The sequence below is a fragment of the Bombus pascuorum genome, unplaced genomic scaffold (assembly GCF_905332965.1).
Source record: "Bombus pascuorum unplaced genomic scaffold, iyBomPasc1.1, whole genome shotgun sequence".
NCBI lineage: Eukaryota > Metazoa > Arthropoda > Insecta > Hymenoptera > Apidae > Bombus > Bombus pascuorum.
This window is the reverse complement of record NW_026869733.1, coordinates 609,923-623,932: the sequence shown is the minus strand read 5'-3', so window position 1 is coordinate 623,932 and position 14,010 is coordinate 609,923.

Below are 14,010 nucleotides of genomic sequence, written 5' to 3'. Positions count from 1 at the left end.
TAACGTTATGTAGTATTACCTTATAACGTATAACGTTATATACTATTACGTTTAGACCAATAACGTTATCTAGTATTAGCTTAAGACGTATAACGTTATATAATATTACCTTATAACGTATAACGTTAAATAGTATTACCGTATGACGTACAACGTTATATACTACTACGTACTAGCGTATAACGTTATATACTATTACGTAACAACGTATAACGTTATGTAGTATTAGCTTAAGACGTATAACGTTATATAATATTAGCTTATGATGTATAACTTTTTATAGTATTACCTTATAACGTATAACGTTATATACTATTACGTACTAACGTATAACGTTATATACTATTACGTAATAACTTATAACGTTGTATGCTATTACGTACTAACGTATAACGTTATGTAGTATTACCTTATAACGTATAACGTTATATACTATTACGTTATGACGTATAACGTTATGTAGTAATAGCTTATGATGTATAACGTTTTATAGTATTACCTTATAACGTATAACGTTATATAGTATTACCTTATAACGTATAACGTTATATACTATTACGTACTAACGTATAACGTAATATACTATTACGTAATAACGTCTAACGCTATGTAGTATTAGCTTGTTACGGATAACGTTATATAGTATTACCTTATAGCGTATACCGTTATATACTGTTACGTACTAACGTATAATGTTTAATACTATTACGTACTAACGTATAACGTAATATACTATTACGTAATAACGTATATCGCTATGTAGTATTAGCTTATGACGTATAACGTTATATAGTATTACCTTATAACGTATACCGTTATATACTATTACGTACTGACGTATAACGTTATATACTACTACGTACTAACGTATAACGTTATATACTATTACGTAATGTCGTATAACGTTATGTAGTATTACCTTATGACGTATAACGTTATGTAGTATTACCTTGTAACGTATAACGTTATATACTATTACGTTTAGACCAATAACGTTATCTAGTATTAGCTTAAGACGTATAACGTTATATAATATTACCTTATAACGTATAACGTTAAATAGTATTACCGTATGACGTACAACGTTATATCCTATTACGTACTAACGTATAACGTTATATACTATTACATTATGACGTATAACGTTATATACTATTTCGTACTAGCGTATAACGTTATATACAATTACGTAATAACGTATAACGTTATGTAGTATTAGCTTAAGACGTATAACGTTATATAATATTAGCTTATAACGTATAACGTTAAATAGTATTAGCGTAAGACGTACAACGTTATATCCCATTACGTACTAACGTATAACGTTATATACTATTACGTAATGACGTATAACGTTATGTAGTATTACCATATGACGTTTAATGTTATGTAGTATTGACTTATGACCTATAACGTTATGTAGTATTAGCTTATGATGTATAACGTTATATAGTATTACCTTATAACGTATAACGTTATATACTATTACGTACTAACGTATAACGTAATATACTATTACGTAATAACGTACAACGATATATACTATTACGTACTAACGTATAACGTAATATACTATTACGTAATAACGTATAACGCTATGTAGTATTAGCTTGTTACGGATAACGTTATATAGTATTACCTTATAGCGTGTACCGTTATATACTGTTACGTACTAATGTATAACGTTATATACTATTACGTACTAACGTATAACGTTATATACTATTACGTAATGTCGTATAACGTTATGTAGTATTACCTTATGACGTATAACGTTATGTAGTATTACCTTATAACGTATAACGTTATATACTATTACGTTATGACGTATAACGTTATGTAGTATTAGCTTATGATGTATAACGTTTTATAGTATTACCTTATAACGTATAACGTTATGTACTATTACGTACTAGCGTATAACGTTATATACTATTACGTAATAACGTATAACGTTATATACTATTACGTACTATCGTATAACGTTATATACTAGTACGTACTAACGTATAACGTAATATACTATTACGTAATAACGTATAACGTTATGTAGTATTAGCTTAAGACGTATAACGTTATATAGTATTACCTTATAGCGTATACCGTTATATACTGTTACGAACTAACGTATAATGTTATATACTATTACGTACTAACGTATAACGTAATATACTATTACGTAATAACGTATATCGCTATGTAGTATTAGCTTATGACGTATAACGTTAAATAGTATTACCTTATAACGTATAACGTTTATCCTATTACGTACTAACGTATAACGTAATATACTATTACGTACTAACGTATAACGTTATATACTATTACGTAATGTCGTATAACGTTATGTAGTATTACCTTATCACGTATAACGTTATGTAGTATTACCTTATAACGTATAACGTTATGTACTATTACGTACTAGCGTATAACGTTATATACTATTACGTAATAACGTATAACGTTATATACTATTACGTACTATCGTATAACGTTATATACTAGTACGTACTAACGTATAACGTAATATACTATTACGTAATAACGTATAACGTTATGTAGTATTAGCTTAAGACGTATAACGTTATATAATATTACGTTATGACGTATAACGTTATGTAGTATTAGCTTATGATGTATAACGTTATATAGTATTACCTTATAACGTATACCGTTATATAATATTACGTACTGACGTATAAAGTTATATACTACTACGTACTAGCGTATAACGTTATATACTATTACGTAATGTCGTATAACGTTATGTAGTAATACCTTATGACGTATAACGTTATGTAGTATTACCGTATAACGTTATATACTATTACGTTATGACCTATAACGTTATGTAGTATTAGCTTAAGACGTATAACGTTACGTAGTATTGACTTATGACCTATAACGTTATGTAGTATTTCCTAATGACGTATAACGTTATATACTACTACGTACTAACGTATAACGTTATATACTATTACGTAATGTCGTATAACGTTATGTAGTATTACCTTATGACGTATAACGTTATGTAGTATTACCTTATAACGTATAACGTTATATACAATTATGTTATGACCTATAACGTTATGTAGTATTAGCTTAAGACGTATAACGTTATATAATATTAGCTTATAACGTATAACGTTAAATAGTATTAGCGTATGACGTACAACGTTATATCCTATTACGTACTAACGTATAACGTTATATACTATTACGTAATGACGTATAACGTTATGTAGTATTACCATATGACGTTTAACGTTATGTAGTATTGACTTATGACCTATAACGTTATGTAGTATTACCTAATGACGTATAACGTTATATACTATTACGTAATGTCGTATAACGTTATGTAGTATTACCTTATGACGTATAACGTCATGTAGTATTACCTTATAACGTTTAACGTTATATACTATTACGTTATGACGTATAACGTTATGTAGTATTAGCTTATGATGTATAACGTTATATAGTATTACCTTATAACGTATAACGTTATATACTATTACGTACTAACGTATAACGTTATATACTATTACGTAATGTCGTATAACGTTATGTAATATTACCTTATGATGTATAACGTTATATAGTATTACCTTATAGCGTATAAAGTTATATACTATTACGTAAAAACGTACAACGTTAATACTATTACGTACTAACGTATAACGTAATATACTATTACGTAATAACGTATACGCTATGTAGTATTAGCTTATGACGTATAACGTTATATAGTATTACCTTATAACGTATAACGTTATATACGATTACGTTATGACGTATATCGTTATATACTATTACGTACTGACGTATAACGTTATATACTATTACGTTATAACGTGTAACGTTATATAGTATTACGTTATGACGTATATCGTTATATACTATTACGTACTAACGTATAACGTAATATACTATTACGTAATAACGTATAACGATATATACTATTACGTACTAACGTATAACGTAATATACTATTACGTAATAACGTATAACGCTATGTAGTATTAGCTTGTTACGGATAACGTTATATAGTATTACCTTATAGCGTATGCCGTTATATACTGTTACGTAATGACGTATAACGTTATGTAGTATTAGCTTATGATGTATAACGTTATATAGTATTACCTTATAACGTATAACGTTATATACTATTACGTACTGACGTATAACGTTATATCGTATTACAGTATGACGTAAAACATTATATGCTATTACGTAATAACGTTTAACGTTATATACTATAATGTAATGGCGTATAACGTTATGTAGTATTACCTTATGACGTATAACGTTATGTAGTATTACCTTATGACGTATAACGTTATTTAGTATTAGCTTATGATGTATAACGTTTTATAGTATTACCTTATAACGTATAACGTTATATACTATTACGTAATGACGTATAACGTTATGTAGTATTAGCTTATGATGTATAACGTTATATAGTATTACCTTATAACGTATAACGTTATATACTATTACGTACTGACGTATAACGTTATATCGTATTACAGTATGACGTAAAACATTATATGCTATTACGTAATAACGTTTAACGTTATATACTATTATGTAATGGCGTATAACGTTATGTAGTATTACCTTATGACGTATAACGTTATGTAGTATTACCTTATAACGTATAACGTTATACACTAATACGTACTAACGTATAACGTTATATCCTATTACGTACTAACGTATAACGTTATATACTATTACGTAATGACGTATAACGTAATGTAGTATTACCTTATGACGTATAACGTTATTTAGTATTGCCTTATAAAGTATAACGTCACATATAATTACGTAATGACGTATAAAGTTATGTATTATTACCATATGGCGTATAACGTTATGTAGTATTACCTTATAACGTATCACGTAATATACTATTACATACTAACGTATAACTTTACATACTACTACGCAATAACGTATAACGTTATATACTATTACGTTATGACGTATAAAGTTATATACTATTACGTACTGACGTATAACGTTATATACTATTACGTAATAACGTATAACGTTATATACTATTACGTACTAAGGTATAACGTTACATACTAGTACGTACTAACGTATAACGACATATACTATTACGTAATAACGTATACGCTATGTAGTATTAGCTTATGACGTATAACGTTATGTAGTATTAGCTTATGATGTATAACGTTATATAGTATTACCTTATAACGTATAACGTTATATACTATTACGTAATAGCGTATAACGTTATATCCTATTACGTACTAACGTATAACGTTATAAACTATTACGTACTAACGTATAACGTTATATACTATTACGCAATGTCGTATAACGTTATGTAGTATTACCTTATAACGTATAACGTAATATACTATTACGTTATGACGTATAACGTTATGTAGTATTAGCTTATGATGTATAACGTTATATAGTATTACCTTATAACGTATAACGTTATATGCTATTACGTAATGGCGTATAACGTTATGTAGTATTACCTTATGACGTATAACGTTATGTAGTATTACCTTATAACGTATAACGTTATATACTTTTACGTTATGACGTATAACGTTATGTAGTATTAGCTTATGATTTATAACGTTATAAAGTATTACCGTATAACGTATAACGTAATATACTATTACGTACTAACGTATAACGTTATATACTATTACGTACAAACGTATAACGTTATATACTATTACGTACTAACGTATAACGTTATATACTATTACGTACTTATGTATAACGTTATATACTATTACGCAATGTCGTATAACGTTATGTAGTATTACCTTATAACGTATAACGTTATATACTTTTACGTTATGACGTATAACGTTATGTAGTATTAGCTTATGATGTATAACGTTATAAAGTATTACCTTATAACGTATAACATAATATACTATTACGTACTAACGTATAACGTTATATACTAAAACGTACAAACGTATAACGTTATATACTATTACGTAATGTCGTATAAAGTTATGTAGTATTAGCTTATGATGTATAACGTTATATAGTATTACCTTATAACGTATAACGTTATATACTATTACGTACTATCGTATAACGATATATACTACTAGGTACTAACGTATAACGTTATATACTATTACGTACTAACGTATAACGTTATATACTATTACGTAAAAACGTATAACGTTATATACTATTACGTACTAACGTATAACGTTATATACTACTACGTAATGTCGTATAACGTTATGTAGTATTACCTTATGTCGTATAACGTTATGTAGTATTACCTTATGACGTATAACGTTATGTAGTATTACCTTATATCGTATAACGTTATACACTATTACGTTATGACGTATAAAGTTATGTAGTATTAGCTTATGATGTATAACGTTATATAGTATCACGTTATAACGTATAACGTTATATACTATTACGTTATGACATATAACGTTATATACTATTACGTACTAACGTATAACGTTATATACTATTGCGTAATATCGTATAACGTTATGTAGTATTACCTTATGACGTATGACGTTATGTAGTATTACCTTATAACGTATAACGTTATATACTATTACGTTATGACGTATAACGTTATGTAGTATTAGTTTATGATGTATAACGTTTTATACTATTACGGCATGACGTATATCGTTATATACTATTACGTACTGACGTATAACGTTATATACTATTACGTTATGACGTATAACGTTATATACTCTTACGTACAAACGTATAACGTTATATACTATTACGTAATGTCGAATAACGTTATGTAGTATTACGTTATGACGTATAACGTTTTATACTATTACGGCATGACGTATATCGTTATATACTATTACGTACTGACGTATAACGTTATATACTATTACGTAATAACGTATAACGTTATATACTATTACGTAATGGAGTATAACGTAATGTAGTATTACCTTATGACGTATAACGTTATTTAGTATTGCCTTATAAAGTATAACGTTATTTGGTATTGCCTTATAAAGTATAACGTTACATATAAATACGTAATGACGTATAAGGTTATGTAGTATTAGCTTATGATGTATAACGTTATATAGTATTACATTATAACTTATAACGTTATATACTATTACGTACTAACGTTTAACGTTATATACTATTACGGTATGACGTATATCGTTATATACTATTACGTACTGACGAATAACGTTATATACTATTACGTAATAACGTATAACGTTATATACTATTACGTAATGTAGTATAACGTAATGTAGTATTACCTTATGACGTATAACGTTATTTAGTATTGCCTTATAAAGTATAACGTTATTTGGTATTGCCTTATAAAGTATAACGTTACATATAAATACGTAATGACGTATAAGGTTATGTAGTATTAGCTTATGATGTATAACGTTATATAGTATTACATTATAACGTATAACGTTATATACGATTACGTACTAACGTTTAACGTTATATACTATTACGTAATAACGTATAACGTTATATACTATTACGTACTAACGTATAACGTTATATACTAGTACGTACTAACGTATAACGACATATACTATTACGTAATAACGTATACGCTATGTAGTATTAGCTTATGACGTATAACGTTATGTAGTATTAGCTTATGATGTATAACGTTATATAGTATTACCGTGTAACGTATAACGTTATATACTATTACGTAATAGCGTATAACGTTATATACTATTACGTTATGACATATAACGTTATATACTATTACGTACTAACGTATAACGTTATATACTATTGCGTAATATCGTATAACGTTATATACTATTACGTACTAACGTATAACGTTATATAGTATTTCGTTATGACGTATAACGTTATGTAGTATTAGCTTATGGTGTATAACGTTATATAGTATTACCTTATAACGTGTAACGTTATATACTATTACGTTATGACGTATAACGTTATATACTCTTACGTACTAACGTATAACGTTATATACTATTGCGTAATATCGTATAACGTTATGTAGTATTACCTTATGACGTATAACGTTATGTAGTATTACCTTATAACGTATAACGTTATATACTACTACGTAATGTCGTATAACGTTATGTAGTATTACCTTATGTCGTATAACGTTATGTAGTATTACCTTATGACGTATAACGTTATGTAGTATTACCTTATATCGTATAACGTTATACACTATTACGTTATGACGTATAAAGTTATGTAGTATTAGCTTATGATGTATAACGTTATATAGTATCACGTTATAACGTATAACGTTATATACTATTACGTTATGACATATAACGTTATATACTATTACGTACTAACGTATAACGTTATATACTATTGCGTAATATCGTATAACGTTATGTAGTATTACCTTATGACGTATGACGTTATGTAGTATTACCTTATAACGTATAACGTTATATACTATTACGTTATGACGTATAACGTTATGTAGTATTAGTTTATGATGTATAACGTTTTATACTATTACGGCATGACGTATATCGTTATATACTATTACGTACTGACGTATAACGTTATATACTATTACGTTATGACGTATAACGTTATATACTCTTACGTACAAACGTATAACGTTATATACTATTACGTAATGTCGAATAACGTTATGTAGTATTACGTTATGACGTATAACGTTTTATACTATTACGGCATGACGTATATCGTTATATACTATTACGTACTGACGTATAACGTTATATACTATTACGTAATAACGTATAACGTTATATACTATTACGTAATGGAGTATAACGTAATGTAGTATTACCTTATGACGTATAACGTTATTTAGTATTGCCTTATAAAGTATAACGTTATTTGGTATTGCCTTATAAAGTATAACGTTACATATAAATACGTAATGACGTATAAGGTTATGTAGTATTAGCTTATGATGTATAACGTTATATAGTATTACATTATAACTTATAACGTTATATACTATTACGTACTAACGTTTAACGTTATATACTATTACGGTATGACGTATATCGTTATATACTATTACGTACTGACGAATAACGTTATATACTATTACGTAATAACGTATAACGTTATATACTATTACGTAATGTAGTATAACGTAATGTAGTATTACCTTATGACGTATAACGTTATTTAGTATTGCCTTATAAAGTATAACGTTATTTGGTATTGCCTTATAAAGTATAACGTTACATATAAATACGTAATGACGTATAAGGTTATGTAGTATTAGCTTATGATGTATAACGTTATATAGTATTACATTATAACGTATAACGTTATATACGATTACGTACTAACGTTTAACGTTATATACTATTACGTAATAACGTATAACGTTATATACTATTACGTACTAACGTATAACGTTATATACTAGTACGTACTAACGTATAACGACATATACTATTACGTAATAACGTATACGCTATGTAGTATTAGCTTATGACGTATAACGTTATGTAGTATTAGCTTATGATGTATAACGTTATATAGTATTACCGTGTAACGTATAACGTTATATACTATTACGTAATAGCGTATAACGTTATATACTATTACGTTATGACATATAACGTTATATACTATTACGTACTAACGTATAACGTTATATACTATTGCGTAATATCGTATAACGTTATATACTATTACGTACTAACGTATAACGTTATATAGTATTTCGTTATGACGTATAACGTTATGTAGTATTAGCTTATGGTGTATAACGTTATATAGTATTACCTTATAACGTGTAACGTTATATACTATTACGTTATGACGTATAACGTTATATACTCTTACGTACTAACGTATAACGTTATATACTATTGCGTAATATCGTATAACGTTATGTAGTATTACCTTATGACGTATAACGTTATGTAGTATTACCTTATAACGTATAACGTTATATACTATTACGTTATGACGTATAACGTTATGTAGTATCAGCTTATGATGTATAACGTTATAAAGTATTACCTTATAACGTATAACGTTATATACTATTACGTAATGACGTATAACGTTATGTATTATTACCATATGCCGTATAACGTTATGTAGTATTACCTTATAACGTATAACGTTGTATACTATTACGTTATGACGTATAACGTTATGTATTATTACCATATGACGTATAACGTTATGTAGTATTACCTTATAACGTATAACGTTATATACTAGTACATACTAACGTATAACGTTACATACTACTACGTAATAACGTATAACGTTATATACTATTACGTTATGACGTATAAAGTTATATACTATTACGTTATGACGTATATCGTTATATACTATTACGTACGGACGTATAACGTTATATCATATTACGTAATAACGTATAACGTTATATACTATTACGTACTAACGTATAACGTTATATACTAGTACGTACTAACGTATAACGACATATACTATGACGTAATAACGTATACGCTATGTAGTATTAGCTTATGACGTATAACGTTATGTAGTATTAGCTTATGATGTATAACGTTATATAGTATTACCGTATAACGGATAACGTTATATACTATTACGTAATGACGTATAACGTTATGTAGTATTAGCTTATGATGTATAACGTTATATAGTATTACCTTATAACGTATAACGTTATATACTATTACGTACTGACGTATAACGTTATATCGTATTACAGTATGACGTAAAACATTATATGCTATTACGTAATAACGTTTAACGTTATATACTATTATGTAATGGCGTATAACGTTATGTAGTATTACCTTATGACGTATAACGTTATGTAGTATTACCTTATAACGTATAACGTTATACACTAATACGTACTAACGTATAACGTTATATCCTATTACGTACTAACGTATAACGTTATATACTATTACGTAATGACGTATAACGTAATGTAGTATTACCTTATGACGTATAACGTTATTTAGTATTGCCTTATAAAGTATAACGTCACATATAATTACGTAATGACGTATAAAGTTATGTATTATTACCATATGGCGTATAACGTTATGTAGTATTACCTTATAACGTATCACGTAATATACTATTACATACTAACGTATAACTTTACATACTACTACGCAATAACGTATAACGTTATATACTATTACGTTATGACGTATAAAGTTATATACTATTACGTACTGACGTATAACGTTATATACTATTACGTAATAACGTATAACGTTATATACTATTACGTACTAAGGTATAACGTTACATACTAGTACGTACTAACGTATAACGACATATACTATTACGTAATAACGTATACGCTATGTAGTATTAGCTTATGACGTATAACGTTATGTAGTATTAGCTTATGATGTATAACGTTATATAGTATTACCTTATAACGTATAACGTTATATACTATTACGTAATAGCGTATAAAGTTATATCCTATTACGTACTAACGTATAACGTTATAAACTATTACGTACTAACGTATAACGTTATATACTATTACGCAATGTCGTATAACGTTATGTAGTATTACCTTATAACGTATAACGTTATATAGTTTTACGTTATGACGTATAACGTTATGTAGTATTAGCTTATGATGTATAACGTTATAAAGTATTACCTTATAACGTATAACGTAATATACTATTACGTTATGACGTATAACGTTATGTAGTATTAGCTTATGACGTATAACGTTACATAGTATTACCTTATAACGTATACCGTTATATACTATTACGTACTAACGTATAACGTTATATACTATTACGCAATGTCGTATAACGTTATGTAGTATTACCTTATAACGTATAACGTTATATAGTTTTACGTTATGACGTATAACGTTATGTAGTATTAGCTTATGATGTATAACGTTATATAGTATTACCTTATAACGTATAACGTTATATGCTATTACGTAATGGCGTATAACGTTATGTAGTATTACCTTATGACGTATAACGTTATGTAGTATTACCTTATAACGTATAACGTTATATACTTTTACGTTATGACGTATAACGTTATGTAGTATTAGCTTATGATTTATAACGTTATAAAGTATTACCGTATAACGTATAACGTAATATACTATTACGTACTAACGTATAACGTTATATACTATTACGTACAAACGTATAACGTTATATACTATTACGTACTAACGTATAACGTTATATACTATTACGTACTTATGTATAACGTTATATACTATTACGCAATGTCGTATAACGTTATGTAGTATTACCTTATAACGTATAACGTTATATACTTTTACGTTATGACGTATAACGTTATGTAGTATTAGCTTATGATGTATAACGTTATAAAGTATTACCTTATAACGTATAACATAATATACTATTACGTACTAACGTATAACGTTATATACTAAAACGTACAAACGTATAACGTTATATACTATTACGTAATGTCGTATAAAGTTATGTAGTATTAGCTTATGATGTATAACGTTATATAGTATTACCTTATAACGTATAACGTTATATACTATTACGTACTATCGTATAACGATATATACTACTAGGTACTAACGTATAACGTTATATACTATTACGTACTAACGTATAACGTTATATACTATTACGTAAAAACGTATAACGTTATATACTATTACGTACTAACGTATAACGTTATATACTACTACGTAATGTCGTATAACGTTATGTAGTATTACCTTATGTCGTATAACGTTATGTAGTATTACCTTATGACGTATAACGTTATGTAGTATTACCTTATATCGTATAACGTTATACACTATTACGTTATGACGTATAAAGTTATGTAGTATTAGCTTATGATGTATAACGTTATATAGTATCACGTTATAACGTATAACGTTATATACTATTACGTTATGACATATAACGTTATATACTATTACGTACTAACGTATAACGTTATATACTATTGCGTAATATCGTATAACGTTATGTAGTATTACCTTATGACGTATGACGTTATGTAGTATTACCTTATAACGTATAACGTTATATACTATTACGTTATGACGTATAACGTTATGTAGTATTAGTTTATGATGTATAACGTTTTATACTATTACGGCATGACGTATATCGTTATATACTATTACGTACTGACGTATAACGTTATATACTATTACGTTATGACGTATAACGTTATATACTCTTACGTACAAACGTATAACGTTATATACTATTACGTAATGTCGAATAACGTTATGTAGTATTACGTTATGACGTATAACGTTTTATACTATTACGGCATGACGTATATCGTTATATACTATTACGTACTGACGTATAACGTTATATACTATTACGTAATAACGTATAACGTTATATACTATTACGTAATGGAGTATAACGTAATGTAGTATTACCTTATGACGTATAACGTTATTTAGTATTGCCTTATAAAGTATAACGTTATTTGGTATTGCCTTATAAAGTATAACGTTACATATAAATACGTAATGACGTATAAGGTTATGTAGTATTAGCTTATGATGTATAACGTTATATAGTATTACCTTATAACTTATAACGTTATATACTATTACGTACTAACGTTTAACGTTATATACTATTACGGTATGACGTATATCGTTATATACTATTACGTACTGACGAATAACGTTATATACTATTACGTAATAACGTATAACGTTATATACTATTACGTAATGTAGTATAACGTAATGTAGTATTACCTTATGACGTATAACGTTATTTAGTATTGCCTTATAAAGTATAACGTTATTTGGTATTGCCTTATAAAGTATAACGTTACATATAAATACGTAATGACGTATAAGGTTATGTAGTATTAGCTTATGATGTATAACGTTATATAGTATTACATTATAACGTATAACGTTATATACGATTACGTACTAACGTTTAACGTTATATACTATTACGTAATAACGTATAACGTTATATACTATTACGTACTAACGTATAACGTTATATACTA